Raw genomic sequence first — 17,580 nt, 5'->3', positions numbered from 1 at the left:
CCCAGGAAAACTCCCTCTCATAGGTTCCTGCCAAATCCCCTTCCACATGTAACAAAGACAAGAAGTCCCAAACCCCAGGGGCCCTGGGGGGCTTGGTCAGTGAAGCCAGAAATCTCAGGCTTTTGTCCAGGAAGCCCCGCCCACGCCCCCTTTCCCACCCTGCCCAGAAGACGGCACCCTCTTTGTACGCCAGGCGATGACGAAGAGAATTTTCAGAAAAACAGAAAATCATGACTCTCCCACAAGCATAAAAATAAGCCTGTGGTACAGAGAGCATTTCACTCATGTGAGGGAACAGGTCAGATATTCTCAAGGGTTCAGAGAATGGGGGCGTCCAGCTGGCTCTGTTGGTGGAGCTCGTGACTCTGGATCTCGGGGTCATGAGTTCGAGCCCCACGTTGGGTGTAGAGATCACTTAAATAAATTAATTTAAAAAAATAAATAGAGGGTTCAGAGAATGGGAAAAGCACTCTCCATACCAGGAGAGCCCAGGGAGTGTTGAAACAGGTGCACTGCAGGCTGGGGAGTGGCTGTCCTCCAGGAGCCCCAGGGGGAGAATTCACTCAGATCTCTCCCAGGGGCCAGGCTGTGGATCCCGGCTGGGTCGCAGAGCAGATGGTCGGGAAGGGTGTCTGCAGACAACACACAGTTTTCTACGGAAACACAGTTTATTATTTTTTTTCCTGAAGAAGGAAATCTGTTTACTGCTCATCAAGTAAGAAACGTGGCAGAGAGAGAAGGTGGCTCTGGATTGGGACAAGGGTTTGGGATTTTGCTCTTCTCGCCTCTTCCTTGTGATGGGATCTCGGCTGTCGGGTCCCTCTGACCCCTGTCAGGGGCGGGACATGGGGGTTCAGAGGGCAGGTGCACGTCCGTGCTCTGGACTGGCTTTTTTTCTTTTCCTTTCTTTTTTATTGCGCTGAAATACACCTCAGGTAGTAGCTGCCATTGCAGTCGTCCGTACGCATATTTCAGTGCCTTAGTTTCGCAACGCTGAGCATCATCCGTGCCCAGAAATCTTCTGTCATCCCTGGCACAGCTCTGAACCCCACACAGGATTTCCTTCCCCCTGCGCCCAGCCCCTGTGCCTGCGAATCTACTCTGTTTGCATGAATTTGCCTGTTCTAGGTCCTTGAAGAAGGTGGAATCATTCAGTGTTTGACTTTTTTTTTTTTTTTTTTTTTTTTTTTGCTTGTTTGGATTATTTCCCTGTTTTCAAGGTCCATGCATCGAACAGCATAGATCAAAATCTCATTCCTTCTCTAGACGAAATCATGTTCCATCGTGTGTCTAAGCATCTGTTTATCCATTTATCCGTTGATGGACACGTGGGCTATACCCGCCTTCTGTCTACTGTGGATAGAGCTGCTGTGAATGTGGCACTGTCCCAGTCCCTGCTTTTAATTCTTTTGGGTGTGTGTCAGGAGTGCAGGTGCTGGGTCAGATGGAGCTTCTATGTCCACCTCTTTGAAAAACCATTTGGGGGGGCGCCTGGGTAGCTCAGTGGGTTAAGCCTCTGCCTTCGGCCCAGGTCATGATCTCAGGGTCCTGGGATCGAGTCCCGCATCAGGCTCTCTGCTCAGCAGGGAGCCTGGTTCCTCCTCTCCCTCTGCCTGCCTCTCTGCCTGCTTGTGATCTCTCTCTCTGTGTCAAATGAACTAAACAAAACAAAACAAACAAACAAAAATTTGGGCCTAATTTTATCTCCATGCGGGAAGCTGAGGGACAATTGTCATTAGGTTGACCCTCCTTTGCAGCTCACCTGCTCATACCTCGTCCCTTCTGGAAACCCAGTTTTTAAAAAATATTTTCTTTAATTTTTATTTGAAGTAGGTTCTGTACCAAGGTGGAGCTTGAACCCACGACCTGGAGATTAAGAGTCGTGTCCTCTACTGATGAGCCCACCAGGCATCCTCTGTATTAGTAAAGCCCTAACATGGGGGGCCATGGAGGGCTCAGTCATTAAGTGACCGCCTTGAGCTCGGGTCATGATCCCCGGGTCCTGGGATCGAGCCCCGCATCAGGCTCTCTGCTCATCGGGGAGTCTGCTTCTCCCTCTGACCCTTCCCCTGCTTGTGCTCCCTCTCTCGATGTGTCTTTCCCTGTCAAATAAATAAAATTAAAAAAAAAAAAAAAAAAAAAGCCCTAACATGGTCCCTAAGAGAAGGAGTTCAAAAGATCTGACCTTGGCCTGTGACAGTCCAAGGCTGGGCTCCCTGTGCTTGCAGGGCGGTCTGTAAACGTCCCTCACCCCGTAAACAGACTGTACTCATCATCTCCCACAGGTTATGGGCTTGAGCAAGGAAGGGGTGATGTTTACGGGCTGTGGTGTGGACATTCTGCCATGAAACAGCATTGCTCAGAGGTCTTGAGCTGCCCCCCTGTGGAGCGTTTAGCAAGTGCCACAAGGTTGTCCCTATGTGGTGCCTGTTGGACCTGATGTTGACGTCCGGAGAGACACCTGAATGGGCGATGGCCTGTCTGTGAAGGTGGCATGGGGGGAACCACCCCAAAACGTGCCGCTTTGGCCTAAGGATGGAGAAAGGACGGAGACAGGGAAGCTCTGAAAACGGAGTAGAACTTGTCCTTTTGTGAGGGAAAGCCCCGTGTGTATGGGTGTCTCCCTCCTGGTCCCGGGAAGAGAATCTGGAGCTGGAGAGCATTTTCGGAACCGGAGAGGGGCCAGCCTGGCAGTCTGGTTTCGTATCAGGCAGATCCTAGGTTCCATGGAGGAGGAAGAAACTAGGGAGCCCTGGGACCCTCTGTCTGTAGCCCTGGACCCTCCCCAAGCTATAGTGGGGCCAGGGACCAGCGAAGCCTCCCAGCTTTGATGGGAGGGGCCGTGTGGGTTTCCCATGCAGGGCTCCCTGCTCAGCGGGAAAGCTGATTCTCCCTTTCCTTCTGCAGGCTGCTCCCCTTGCTTCTGTTCTGTCTCTGTCTCTGACAAATAAATAAAATATTTTTTAAAAGTCTGTGTTTATCATGCATTATACTTGATGTGGGAAACAAAGGCGGAAGAGAAATTATTTTATTTCCCGACTACCTACAGCCCACTGACAAGTCCTTGAAATACGACATTCCTCTGGGGACTCAGCTGCCTTGATGTTAATACTAAGCTAAGGGTAAAAACCAATCCTGGCCTGACTCCCAGGACCCTGTAAGTCTAACTTAATGTATCAAAATTCCTTTGGAAACTTCCATTATTTCTAAATGCCCCCAATACGTGTTAGGAATCATCCCCAAGCATGTTGCCACTGATATACATCTGAAGGGTCTCACGGCTTGGGTTTTATTACACAGTAGTAATGACCTTTTTCCAACAATAATTAGCTTCCTCAAGGTCCTGGAAACCTTGCTTCCAAAATTCCTCAGAGACTCAAGCTCTCTCTAACCCTCTCCCACCTTGAAAGTATTTTCTGCCCAGGGGTCCTGTCCCCGTGCTTGAATAAAATCACCTCTCTGCACCAAAGACATCACAAGCATTCTTTCTCAGCTGTCGGCTTCAAACCCTAACATCTTCCCTACATCAACAAGAACGTGTCGTATACAACTTAGAAACAGTAACAAAATGCACAACGATCTCTGCTATAAATTTCTGGTTCTCACAGAGCGCTGTCCGGTGGTCTTAGCCAGCGCTGCGGGTTTCGGATGTGGCCCTGGCTTGACAGACAGAGAGGGGTCCCACCTGTGAACTCCTTAACACATTTACTATTGTTGACTCTAACGGGCACCCTGCTGGCAAGCGATTTCGAATCCTGACTTCCACGGATTAAGCGGAAACCTCCGTCATCTTAATGTATCAAACACTTGATCGTCCTCGAAGACCCCAGGGGCATTTTCTCAAGTTTTTCTGTAATTGGTGCGTTAGTTCAGCTTTTCAGAACATGGTGAACGGCGGGCTGGTAAAATTCTCGACAATGTCACCATCAGCTCCCTAGACCCGGCACAGACTGCCCGGCACATCCTTACAGGAGGGCTGGCAGGGACCTGGAGCAGGAGAGTGGCCCGGAGGAGGGAACGAGGGCTCAGGCAGGTGCGAGGCCAGGGTGGGGGCAGTGGGAGAGCAGGGGAGGGCAGAGACCTGGCTCACCGGTATGATCTGTTGAGATTTGCAGGTGAGGACCAGACGGGGCAGAGCTTGCCCAAACACGGAGCCCTCTGTGGGTACCAGACAGGTGAGGAGTCAGGAGGACCCCTAGCTCTCCAGAAGTACCATGAGAATAGCCAGGAGACTGGGAGGCCGCTGCATGGGCCCCAGTCTTCTATCGAACCTCCCCAAGTTAGGTACCGCTATGAAACATCATGCGGATCATGGAAAGGAGGTCCCAAGGTGGGTGTTGTGACCTGTCCACGTCACTGAGGGTACAGGCGACACAAGGTCTGTCAAGGGAAGGGGCTGGGTTGACTCAGGGTTATTCTGAGGTAGGTGTCCCAGACGTGGTGAAGCCCCAGGCTCACCGGGGGACGGTTTCTGGTAGAGCTGCAAAGCGTTTCTGTCCGGGGGAGAGCTGCCACGGAACGTGGGCCCGCTAGGACACCAGCCAGGAACCCTGACCTCCTGAAAGCTCTCTGGAACCGATGCGACCCTTTGCCCTTTCCTCCTGAATTATTGGATTCAGGTCCTTGACATGTGTCCGCTCTACGTATGCAGGAGAGTCAGGACGTTACCTTCTTGATGGGAAAGTATTCTGGGACGACATGCTTTGGAGTGGAGCCATGGTTGCGTTTTGGAAAGATCACATGGTAGGTACACAGCAGACACGGCGAGGTCTGGGGCAGCAAACCCTACGACGTTCCCGAGACAGGGATGAATCAAGACCACGCAGCCTCGTGTAACTCGGGTCAGCGCTGCGGGCAGGTTGTCATAGGTTTTTTTGTTAGAAACTTGTTTTTCAGGGCGCCTGGGTGGCTCAGTCATTGAAGCGTCTGTCTTCGGCTCAGGTCGTGATCTCGGGGTCCTGGGATCGAGCCCCGCATCGGGCTCTCTGCTCGGTGGGGAGCCTGCTTCTCCCTGAGCCTGCTGCTCCCCTTGTTTGAGCTCTCTCTCCCATAAATAAATAAATAAACCCTTAAAAAACCACCAACAACTTGTTTTTCCTCGATGTGACTTTCCGAATTTTACATAGTAACAGCGCTTCCGTACCTATTCTGGGATTCTAAGAGTGCCTGGCGCAGAGGCAGTCCCTGCTCTCACGTAACTCTGCCACCAGCAGGGGTGGGGGGTGGGGGGGACCAGGGGGTGTCCTACGATTCGCCTCGAATCCAACATGAACTACCTGGAGTCAGGTCAGAGCTCACGAGTTCAAGGATAAGGTCTTGACTTGACAACGTGGCCCTTATTTAGGATGCCAGCGGCAAGGCGGGTGGGGGGGGGGTTCTGGGATGTCCACACTTCACATCTGGGGCTTCCTACAACCCCTTTCAGGTTTGCTGATTTGTTAGAATGACTCGCACAACTCAGGGAAAGACTACACCTCTGGATACCGTCTTGTTAGAAAGGATACAAGAGAACAGCCGGAAAGGCAGGTGCACAGGCTGAGCCGAACGGTCCCAGGTGGAGGAACTTCTGTACATGGGGCCAGTGTGAGCCTCCCTCCGGGCATGTTCACCGCACAGATGATATACTCCCTCGAATCTGGCTGTTCCGAGTTTTTTTTAATCCAGTTTTCATCAGCTAGATGTGGCGGAATAGACCACTGGCCCTACGATTGAGTGTCTGCAGCTCCCCGATACTGACCTCCGGGACGGGCCGGAGGTCCCCGGAGGTCAGTATCGGGGAGCTGAGTGTCCAGACCTCTAATCACGTGGTTGGTTCCCCTAAACAACAGGAATTTACTTCTGGAAGTTCTGGAGGGCAGCCGTTCATGATCAGGACGCCTGTGGATCTGGTGCCGGTGAGGACCCTCTTCCTAGCTTAGAGCCCGCTGCCTTCCCCTGTGTCCTGGCGGGGGGGTGGGGGCCCTGGTCTGCCCATGGTACAAGGGCACTAACCCCGTCACGAGCCCCGCCCTCATGACCTCATCTACCCCTGATCGCCTTCCAGGGGCCCCACCTCCTAAACCATCCCATGGTGGGTGGGTTTCAATGTACAGATTTGGGAGGGACACAAACGTTCAGTCCCCAAAGGGGGTGAACAGCAGGAACCCGTGCTGTCGCTCAGCACTTTTGGGGGCTCTGTGCAGAGCGGGCCTGAGATACAGACCAGATAAGAGGGCTAGAGTACCACATCGGTTCATAATGTTGCTATGGCGGGAATCTCCTTAAGGCAGCGGCCTGTGAATTTTTGGCATGCATTTCTGAGAATAATTTTGAAAATCTGCATACCCCTGGTGAAATTTTAAACTTATGTCAACTTTTATCATAAGTTTAACAGAGGCAAAGGATGAAATTTCAGGGATTCTTTTTTTTTTTTTTTTTTTTTTTTTGTACCTTTGCCTAATTTCCTTTTTTTACTATTATTTTTTATATTTCTGTTTAAAAAAATTTTATTGTGTTATCTTAGTCACCATACAATACATCATTAGTTTTTGATGTAGCATTCCTTTTTTTTTTTTTTTTTTAAAGTAATCTCTACACCCAATGTGGGGCTCGAACTCATGACTCCAAGATCAAGAGTTCCAACCTCCACCGACTGAGCTGGCCAGGAGCCCCTACTGTAACATTGCTTCATTTTTAAGTTTTTAAAAAAAGATTTATTTATTTATTTTAGAGAAAGAGAGAGTGAGTGTGCAAGCAGGGGGAGGGCCAGAGGGGGAGAGAGAGAGTCTCAAGCAGACTCCTAGCGGAGCAGGGAGCCTCACGCAGGGCTCGATCCCACAACCCTGAGATCAGTACCTGAGCTGAAGCCAAGAGCCAGAGGCCCAACCAACTGAGCCAACCAGGAGGCCCTATTGTACCTTTGCTTTGAAGCCTCAGAGCTGAAGACACAGTCCAGTCAGTTTCAGGCACATGTCACGTACTTTGAATGAAAAAACAGCCTTATTGCCGGTCAGTCACCATAGACTTCCTGTCAGAAAAAAAGAAGACTCTTTCCAAATCTACTCACACTTCTACATGGGTAGAAATCTATTGGGAATTCGATTCCCATAACCGGTTGATGTCACTGGCACGGAATCCCTCCCTTCTGAAGACCTCCGTGGGGCGGCGTGGGCAGACGGCCAGACAGGCCAGTGCGTGGGGCACCGAGGCTTGCCAGCCTTCGTCACCCCGAGAGAACGACATGGTCAGCTTCCCATTTCCCACTCAGACCCTCTTGACTTGGATGTCTCTGAATTGTCCCCAGGAGCTGTCATGCCTCCTCACGACGCCACCAGGTTTGGGTCTGGAAGCTTTTACACCAAAGGACCGGCCACCGTGTAACCCCGGGACTGCTGGGCGGCGTGTTTTCCCCTCCAGCTGAGTGACAAAAGTGTCATCGTCTTCCTGAGCCCCAGAGACACATGCCCCCGGGGGTGGATGATCAGGGCTCTGAGGGCGCGGGCCCCACATGATGTCGTCAGACCTGCTGCCCTCTCTCTTGTTCTTAGTGGATGGCTGTGGCTCCCATGGCCCCAGGGATGGCAGGGAAGGTGTGTGGCGCCGCCACAGACTTGTAGCTCCCAGTCCTCTCTGCAGAGAGGCTACCCTTATCTGCAGGGAAAGGAGCCTAGGCTCATGCTGCAGGTCTACCATCCTAGCACAGGTCAGGGGCCGGGTATGACCCACCACCTGAGAGGAGCCCAGGGACGCTCCCTGGTGCAGGTGGGAGAGCTCATGCATGCGTCTGAGAGCACGAAGACACCTGCCTTCCCTGTTCTGCTGCTTTGCTACCTAATGGCTGTGTTGTCCCTCTTTCTTTCCTTCCCTCCCCTCCCCCCTCCCCTCCCCCCTCCCTCCCCTCCCCCCTCCTTCCCTCCCCCTTTTCACCCCCCCCTTCCTTTCCTCCCTCCTCCCTTCCTGCCTCCCTTCATTTTCCTACTGGACCATAACGTACCTCTGTGACGTACATTTAAAAGTTACGAATGAATAAGCTGTGCATGTAAAATGCCTCTGGAATGAGTCGCCTGTCTGAAGAGTGTCTAAAAATCCTTTAGCACGCAGTCTAGCACACGTTTGCAAAGCCGGAAGGGCTCCTCTCATTGTGTACTAGAAAGCAAAGCTGGAAGAATTCACGTTGCATCTAACGAGCAGACAGGTTACGACGTACTGCACAGCCAGAGCACGGAACGGGATATTTTCGCAGTCTGCTTGCTGAGCTGTGGAGACAACTGTCCCTGACCAAGCCACCTTTAGGGACCCAGTGTGAAGGTGGGAAAGTGCCCCTAGTTTCTCCTTTGACAACTGAGGAAATCAAGGAAAATCTTGCTTTAAGAGACAGTGAGCCTAATCTGTGCCTTCAGAGATGGGCTCCAGCCTTCCTTGTTGTATCGGAAAGTCAGGGCACCTGGGGTGGGGTCGGGGGGCTCAGTCAGTTGAGCTTCCAACTCTTGGTTTTGGCTCAGGTCACGATCTCAGGGTCCTGGGGTCGAGTCCCACATCGGGCTTCACGCTCAGCGCCCCGTCTGCTTGAAGATTCTCTCTCTCTCCTCTCTCTCTGCCCCTCCCGGCTCTCTCTCTAAAAAGTCAAACAAAAATCTTAAAAAAAATAATAAAACCTCTAAAAGAAAATCAGAAAACCACCCTGGAAACTCAGGTTGGGGGTTAATCTGCTGTTCCCCCAGGATAGCTCGTGGGGTTGACTCCACCAACCCTCCGTGACTGCGAGCCAGTCCCTGCCTGTCCCTTGATGTCTGCTTCCATCCTTGGCCATGGGAGTGACCTGGGGTGTGGGGGTCCTGAGTTCCAAGGGCTTACCCGGAGTGACTGGGGTGAGCTGGGCAATGTCCAGGTCACGTTACTGTCTTCCCCTCTCTGGAGAGCAGGCGCAGAGCTGGGGCTCCCCTGACCTCTCGTGTACTGAGCCGCACATGGCCCCCCTCTCTGAGCGGCGGGACACACTGAAGTGACAGGGGCACCTGGGCAGTCTGGAGCTGGCTGGAGGAGAGGCTTCCCCCGGCTTCCGTGGAGGGGTACTAGCTGGCTCCCTGCTCCTCCATCGGGGACGGCCACATTGCACTGTCATTGTTTAGATCCCCCCTCAAAGGGGCCCAACACCCCTTCATAATCAGTGTTCAACAGAGCTCGTGGGCTTTCCCAAGTGGCAGCACGCAATCCCTGGGGTTCAGCTGTAGGACGCAAAGTGAATTCAGTTACTGCTACTCCCTAGATCACCCCACGTGGATGGCGTGCTCAGTGACCACCGTCTGTCTAAGACCTGTTTATTGTTCTGCACCCAGGGAGGGCGTTGTCCTGGGGGAAGTCCAGTCCCCTGAGGACTTGGGTAAGTTCCCTTCCAGCAGCACCAGCAGCCTGACAGGTGAGCTCAGAGCAGATTAGGAAACAGTAAACAGCGGCTCTCCACGGGAGGTCCTCAACTACCAACAGTAGCCACACTTAAAAATGTGTTAAAAATGCAAATCCTCAATGGGGCGCCTGGGTGGTTTAGTGGGCTAAAGCCTCTGCCTTAGGCTCCAGTCATGATCCCCACATCCGATCTCTGCTCAGCGGGAAGCCTGCTTCCTCCTGGCTCTCTCTGCCTAATTGTGATCTCTGTTTGTCAAATAAATAAATAAAATCTTAAAAAAAATGCAAATCCTCAGGCCTTGGACTTCCTGAATTAAAAAAGTCTGCGTGTGAGACCCACAGTCTACATCTAACAGCCCCATGGCCACTGGGACACTCACTCAAGGGTCAGAACAACGTGTCTCTGACGTCCCTAACCAAGGAAGATCCAGCTGATTCCCTGCTCAGGAAGAGACCCTTGTCTCTCCCTGCAGATGCCACAGAACAGCCCTCCCTAAATATCTCCTCTGTGAGCCCGGAGTCACAGGAGACCCCCTCCCAATCCTGTCCCAGTCCCTGGGCTGCACAGACAGCCCTTTGCTTTTGAAGGCAGAGGACAGGTTCCTCTCTTCCAGTCCCAGTGGGCAGGATTGGGGCCACCCAAGCAATCAGACCACAGCCCTGCCAGCTGGTGGCTGTTCTGGTGTCTTTTGTTTGGCATACAGTGCCATGAAATTTAGAAGATAGATGCTTCCATGACTTCTTTTTTTTTTTTTTTTTTTACCATTTTCTCTTTCTTTCTTTCTCTCATTTTTAGGATTTTATTTATTCATTTGAGACACAGAGAGAGCATGAGTAGGGGGGAAAGGCAGAGGGAGAAGGAGAACACCCTGCTGAGCAGGGAGCCCCATTCCGGGCTTGATCCCAGGACCTTGAGATCCTAACCTGAGCTGCAGCAGACGCTTCACTGGCTGAGTCCCCCAGGTGCCCCTGCTTTGTTTCAGCAGACTGCCAGCCTAGCTAGCTTCACTCTGTAGGTCCCGACCCATCTTCTGTGAGCTCTGCATCCAATGTTAATTCAACTTCCAGAGCCTTTGCTGGGCTATTCTGGTCCGCCTCATATCCGTGCCCCCAGGGACTAATCAGGGTACTGGGTAGTGTCTGCTTCATGGGTTAGTTCTTAAAGTCTCTGCTATGAGGGTTCTGTTCATTCCCTGCATGCACAGCCCAGCGGGACCCCCGGATTTCTCACACAGAGCCAAAGGATCTTCTCTGGCCCCATCTGCTCTGGGATGTTGCCCACAAAGCAGTTCCCAGCTCACCGGTTCTTGGTGTGCCCTCCCTGCCCCCCCCCCCACCGGCCCCACCAGGAAGAAGGAAGCTGGGCTGTGGTGTGTCCCGAGCAAGTACACACTTTTTGCAGCAGACAACCAAGCCTTGGGGGTGTTGCCACCCCCACTAACCTTTGGGAACCCCAAAGTGGGGTGTGGAGAGGGAGCCGAACATCTCTTTGCATGTTCTCTGGCTAGAGGCCCCCCTTTTTGGAGTTCTGCCGGTCTGTGTTTGCCCACACTTCCAGGATTTGGGCTTCCCTAAACTCTTAGTCAGGCAACATGGAAGGAAGCACCCTGCACCCCAGCAAAAAAGAAACTCACCACCATACGCTGTTGTTGGCGTGTGAGGTCTCTACCCATCCATCTGTTCTTATTTACTTTTCAGAGTTCTCCAAGAGCTGGTGTTTTTAGTCTGTCCCAAGATTTTAGTTGCAATCAGTGGAAGAGAGGATGAACGTGCTTAATCCATCCTAATTAGAGCCAGAACCCTAAGTCCTGCCTGGAGGCTGAAGGCTTCCAGAGTACGGGTGAGGGTAGCAGAGACCACAGCCGGGCCCTGGGGCAGCGAACCCAAGGAGTAACCCAGCGGGGCCCACCCTGCTGAGAGCAGAGGCGGTCCCTGCACTCCTGGAAGGAGCGTGGCAGCGAGGGACAGAGGGGCCCGGGCCAGAACGTGAGGACACAGCCCCCAAGGGGCAACAGAGGTCGTGGGGTGGGCACCAGAAGTCCCGGTGGGGATGCAGGCACCATGGCAGAGTGTGATAGAGTCGCAGGGGTGCTGAGGCCTGCGGGCAGTCCTCATCGGGAATGCGGTGGGGGAAGAGAGCGCTGCGGAGCCCGGGTCGGGAGGTATCGAGGCTCGAGGCGGGGCCGGGATCGCCCAGAGAGCAGGTGCACCCGCACAGGTGGAGCGCAGGGAGCCGGCGCGGGGCACCCGGACGTCCAGGACCGGCGAGACGAGCGGGACGGGCTGGGAAGGACGGCCAGGGCGGCGCGAGGAGAGGAGAAGGAGCGCGGGGCCGCTAGGCAGGGCCTGGCTCCGTGTGGCCTTAGATCCGGAAGAGCGCGGGCTTGCGGGGGACTGTGGTTGGAGTGTGAGGACCCGGCCCGACCGCGGGGGGTCTGGCACCGAGGCGGGCGGAGCTGAGAGGCTGTGGGAAACCTTTGCAAGGGTCTGAACCCCCTCAAACAAAGTCCTGCGCCGTGGCTGAGGCCTTCGTGGTGGCGGCAGCTACGCTCGCTCGGCCAGTGCGCGCGTGTGCGCGCTCATGTACGTGTGCGCGCTCCCGGTACGACCCCTTCGCGGGCGGCGGGACCGGGAGGCGCGGGGGGGCACCCGGGAGTCGGAACAGAGCCGGGGGGTGGGGCGGGGAGGGGGAGCTGCGCGCGAGCTGCCCTCTGGCTGCCCCACCCTCCCGGGCCAGCGCCGAGCCTCAGCGCGCGCACTGGGAAATGACACCCGTCGCCAGCCTGTTACCGCCCTCACCCGGACACCTCGAGGACGGCGATCCTGAGTCCGCCGCTACCCTGGGGTTTGGATTTTGCTCCCGAGTGAGAGTTAGACTCTCTGGCCTCGGTGTAAACGGAACTTAGCTTTCCTGGTTTCACCCGGAGAAATGCAGCTGCTGGCAACGGGCAGGTGCCAGGGGCTGATGGAGGTGGGTACCCCCCCGCCCCGAGGACACCAAGAAGAGCTCTACTCACTGCCCGGAGAGTCCGCAGCAGGTCTGTGGATATTTCTTCTCAATATCTTCTCGATTTCGGAGTTCTGGTTAATTTTCTTAGCTCAGTGGGCACCAGATTACACTAGAAGGTGAAAACCATGTTTTCCTATGAACTTCTTTTGAACCAGCATCCTTCAGAGACAAGTTGGAAAGATGGTTTTCTATCACAACAAGAAGAGAAACTACTTCAGATTCATGAGAAATAATTGAAATTAGCAAGATAGCATTTTAGGACCAGAGAAAAGTAAATCACCGGCAAGTTGTTTTGTTTTCTTTTTTAAAGAGACAATTGGGTGACTGAAGTTTTTTAAACGATGGAACTTTTAATCTCCAATCGTCTGTAATTTTAATAAAACTTTTTAATGGAGACAAAGAGGCGATTTTGCCTGAATATCCGGAATAATTTACATTCTAACTCAACCTGCATTACCATAACCTTTCAAAGGGTCCAGCAGAGTGTGTGTCTGATAATCTCCCACATTCAATTTCAGGCATGTTTATTTGAGGCTGTGGTTGGCTCTTTGGGGGTGGACCGCTGGCCCCCGCTAGAGGAAACCACGCTGGAAAGGGTTCATTCAAGCAGCGCTGGCCTGGGCAAGAGGTGGGGCTGGTTTTCAGCCCTCGGAGTGCCTTGTTCTTCTTGCCCTGCTGTTTTGGATTCAGTCCCCTTCCCTGCTGTATGTGTGCCGCGTTCCCAATCCACCTCTCCAGGAAAGCAAACCTCAGTGCACAGGAGCACGGGGTGGGGTGAAGGTAGGACAAGGGTGGCAAAGAGCAGGCAGTGGGGCAAGTCTAACAACCAGAAGGCCAAGCATCATTTCCAGAAGCCAGTAGGAGACACGTCACAACAAAGGGCCGGTAGCTACTGCGTTGGGGTCTGCAGTGGCCGTGTGTCCTGTGCACATCATTCTGCACAGGGCGTCTGAGAGGGGACCAGGCAGTTTCCTTGTCAGGATGCTGTTAAACTGAGAGCTTTCTGGCAATTCTGTGGCTTCCTGTGTGTCCTCCAGAGTCAAAGAATCTCCCCAATCCAGGTCATGGGCGAGCATGGGCCGTGAAGGGCTCGGCCAGCCTCACCAGCAGGTACACAGGTGAATTCAGCCCTCAGCCCCCAATTGCACCTGCTTTTGTAAACCCTCCATAGGAGCTTCCTGCCGTGGGCCGGACAGCTTAGCAACACACTCCTTCTGTGTCACAGTGGGGGAGGCTGGGAGTCCGAGATCAAGGTGTGGGCACGTCAGGTTCTTCCCGGCTTGTACATGGCTGCCTTCTCGCTGTGTCCACACTCACTTTCCTCCGGGCACACATGGAAAGAGACCCTCCTGGGTGTCCCTGCCTCTCCTGAGGACATCAGTCCTATGGATTAGGGGCCCTCTGAGGACCGTATTTCAACCAATTCAGTCACAGGGCAGGGGGTGGGGGTTAGGGCTTCAACATGGGAATTTTGAGGGCACGATTCAGTCCAAGACTCCCTCTTTTCTTCCTCCACTTTCCTTATGATGTGGCTGGCTTTCTTTCTTTCTTATTTGAGAGAGGGAGGCAGAGAGGGAGAGAGCACAAGCGGGGGAATGGGCAGAGGGAGAGGGAGAAGCAGACTCCCCACTGAGCAGGGAGCCTGATACGGGGCTCGATCCCAGGACCCTGGGATCATGACCTGAGCTGAAATCAGACACTTAACTGACTGAGCTACCCGGGCGCCCCATTATGTAGGTTTCATGGGAAAGTTTCCATTTCCTAATTCCTGTTGGAGCAGTTTTTGTGTGTTATATAATGAGGTGAAGGTGACTGTAGGTCATTCCAGAGGGGAGGGACTCAGGGTAGTGCGAGTCAGGATGGTCCAGGGCGGGGGTGAGGGAGGGGGTCTCATCAGGTTTGGGTTTTCCTTGGCCCGAGTTAGGAGGAAAGCCGGAAAGAAGAGCTTGGGGGGAGACGTAAGACAGAGGTGGGCGGTCAAGGCCAGCTCCTGGGGTCAAGCAGGTGACATCCTTATACGTCTTCCCTCACCAGGCGTGGCTTCTCCCCCTTCTCTCTTTCTGTAAGGATGTTGCCATTCCTTCCTTTCTGGCCTGGCGGCAGCAGGAGGCCACCATGATCCAGGCTGCTAGAGTGCCGCGGACAGGGGTCATCGAAGGGACCTGTGGCCCCAGCAGGGGATGGGGAGGCAGGAAGGGGAGGAGGGGGAGCATGCTTCCAGAGAGAATGCCGCACACCGACCACTTAACTAGCAGAAGTCCCACCTCCATGGCTCGGCTCAGGGACATTTGGGTCCCGATCATGGAGCATCCATGGAATGGTCCTTGCTCAGGGGGCTTCATCACATGTGGGGATCCCAGGATCCAGGCTCCTTCCATCTTTTTGTCCCACTGTCCCCTAGGGCCCCGGCTGGAGAGTGGGGAGGTGCACCTGCTTTGGGGAACCTGGACTGGAACAGAGAAACGCCTAGCACCCCACTGTGGAAGTGCCATGGGGTGCCCACCTCTCAGTGGTGCTCTGTCTGTCCCTGCCTCACGGGGCCCCAGAAGCCTGACTGTCTCACTCATCCCGCTACAGCCCACTCTGTCTCCCTTTCATCCCCCAAGCAGCCCTCTTTTATTGTTCAAAAGGGCTCCTGGGGGTCCTAGGGAAGGGGAAGGGGTCAGGAGGGGACAGAGGTGGTGACAGGCAGAGCTGTGCTAGTTCACAGCCTCAGGCTTCGGGGGTGAGAGCTGACACCTGCTCGGAGCTCAGCGCCAGGCAGCACTGCAGAAGGGCTGGCGCGGGTGTCCACAACATGGAGAACAAAGGCAAAAGAAAAAAAAAATTAAACTTCCTTGTAACTTAGAGCCCATTGACAAATTTTCAGGACAGGCAGAGTGACCTTCCTCCAGAAGCTCAGCTGCCTCGATGTTAATACTCTGCTAGAGGCAAAAGGCAGCCTTTGCCTGACCTCAGCCCAATCTCCAAGATCCTGTAAAAATCCCTTTGGAAACTTCCTTTATCTCTATGAAACATGTTAACAATCCTCCCCCACCAAGCATATGGCCCCCGATATACATCTGAAGGTTCTGATGACTTAGGGTTTACTGGACTGTAGTAAATGACTTTGTCCTAGCCACATGTAGCCCCTCCAGGTCCTGGAAATCTTGCTTCCAAATCCCTTAGAGACTTACACTCATTCCAAACCCCTCCCAAGTTGAAAGTATAGAATTGGTCACCCCTCATACTCCCTGGGGAGCTCTTTCTGCCCACAGGTCCTGTCCCGTGCTTGAATAAAAACATCTTTCTTGGATTGAAGATGCCTCCAGAATTCTTTCTTGACCCTTTGCTCCCGAGCCCAGCACTTCACATCGTAAGGAGCAGGGGAACTTACACTCGAGGCTTGTTCTGGGCTCCCCAAGATGAGATCTCCACCCCACCCCCAAACCTTAGAGTTTCTAAAGCAGCCTTGATGGGGTTCAGTCATGTGTATTCTATGGATGGTCTCAACACCCTGTCCCTCTCCCAGGGCCGTGTCCTTGGGGCAACCTCTGACAGCAGGGGAGGCATATGGGATACATATTCCCAAATAGGGAGGGAGTCAGGAGTCTCCCATGGCCGGGGTCCCTCTGATCCGTCAGCTGGCGATCACGTCCTCCAGATGACCTCCTCCAGTCAGTGGTGCTCAGGTCGTAACCTCTGAGCACCTGGAGTGCCAGTCCTGTGTGTGGGGTTGAGGGGGCACCTTCGATGCTGTGGTGAGAGCAGGAATGGGCCGGGGCCCAGAGTCCATGGAGTGGACCATGTCCGCCTCCCCCAGAAGGTACGCTCAGCAGCGGCCACTGGGGAGGAGACCTTGGCTTTGACTCCTCCAAGGAGGGCTTGAGCAGCCACTGCCTGAAGTCACGCTGTGACAGTTTACAAAGTGGGGGGCACACATGAAGAAGGAGCGTGGTCAGGAGCCAGGCTCATGGTGCAGACCCGTCCAGGGTACCCTGTGTTTAGGGGAGCCTGGCTCGTGGCTGGGAAGAGATGGGTGGTGAAATGCACTTTAGAAAATCATGTATTGAGGAGAAAGTCACCTAACTCAGAATCTGCCCTTTGGAGCGAACAATCAGTACATTCCCATCGTTGTGCAACCCTCCCTTCTCCCTCGTTCCCAAAACACTGTCTTCACCCCGCAGGCAAACTCGCAGGGCGCCTGGCTGGCGTGCGACTCCTGATCTCTGGGTCACGAGTTCCAGCCCCACGTTGGGTGCAGAGATGACTAAAAGTAATTATCTTTGAAGGGGCCCACACCTACTTACAGTTCTTCCTCGGGTCTCTCCCTCCTCAGGCCCTGGCACCTGCCGTCTGCTTTCTGCGCATGGATTTATCTATCCTGGACGTTTCCATCCCTGGGTAGCACCTAGTGCCGGTGGTTTCCAACGTTTGGCTGTTGTGAATAGTGTTGTGCACGTGCTCTCATTTGAGTCCCTGCTTTCAACGATTTGGGGTACATACCTAGAGTAGAGATGCTCAAGTGTCCTTTTTGAGGGGCAGCTGAGGGCTCAGTCAGTTAAGTATCTGACTCTTAGTTTCAGCTCAGGTGTGATCTCAGGGTCATGGGATCGAGCCCCACGTCAGGCGCGTCTCTCAGCACAGAGTCTGCTTGGGATTCTCACTCCTTCCCCCTAGCCTCCGCACCCCACTCCACGCACACATGCGCTCTCTCCCTCTAAAATGAAATGAAATGAAACAAAATAAACATATTTCTGGTATCATGGGAAACTGTTATGTGTCGCAGCCCATCCTCATGGGAACAATGGTGCTGGGAAGACTATGGTCACGGCATATTCCCCCACCAGAGCAGGGCACAGAGTCGTGCAGGTCTGTGGAAAAAAAAAAAAAAGAAAAGAAAAGAAAAAAAAAAAGGCTGTTGCAAACATAAAATGGAAAACAAAAACAAAAACCATAGCTGGGGCTTTTCATTGTCCTGGAGTTTTAAAAACAAGCGGCGACGGTCCTGGTGCTGTGAAGTGTGTTGTCTGCAGAGGGAGCCTGGGTATCGACCCGTGGGGAACAGGACGTGGCTGGAGGGGTGAGAGCCAAGGGCGGCGTGGTGCGCGGGCTTCCTGCGCTGGGCCCCACGCGGCCAGTCCGGCCCTCCCTCTGGTGCTGCGAAATACAGAACCGATAACAGAATGCAATTTTTAAACTGTGTTCTT

The sequence above is a fragment of the Mustela lutreola genome, chromosome 4, assembly GCF_030435805.1.
Source record: "Mustela lutreola isolate mMusLut2 chromosome 4, mMusLut2.pri, whole genome shotgun sequence".
Classification (NCBI taxonomy): Eukaryota; Metazoa; Chordata; class Mammalia; order Carnivora; family Mustelidae; genus Mustela; species Mustela lutreola.
Note: the sequence above shows the minus strand (reverse complement) of the source record.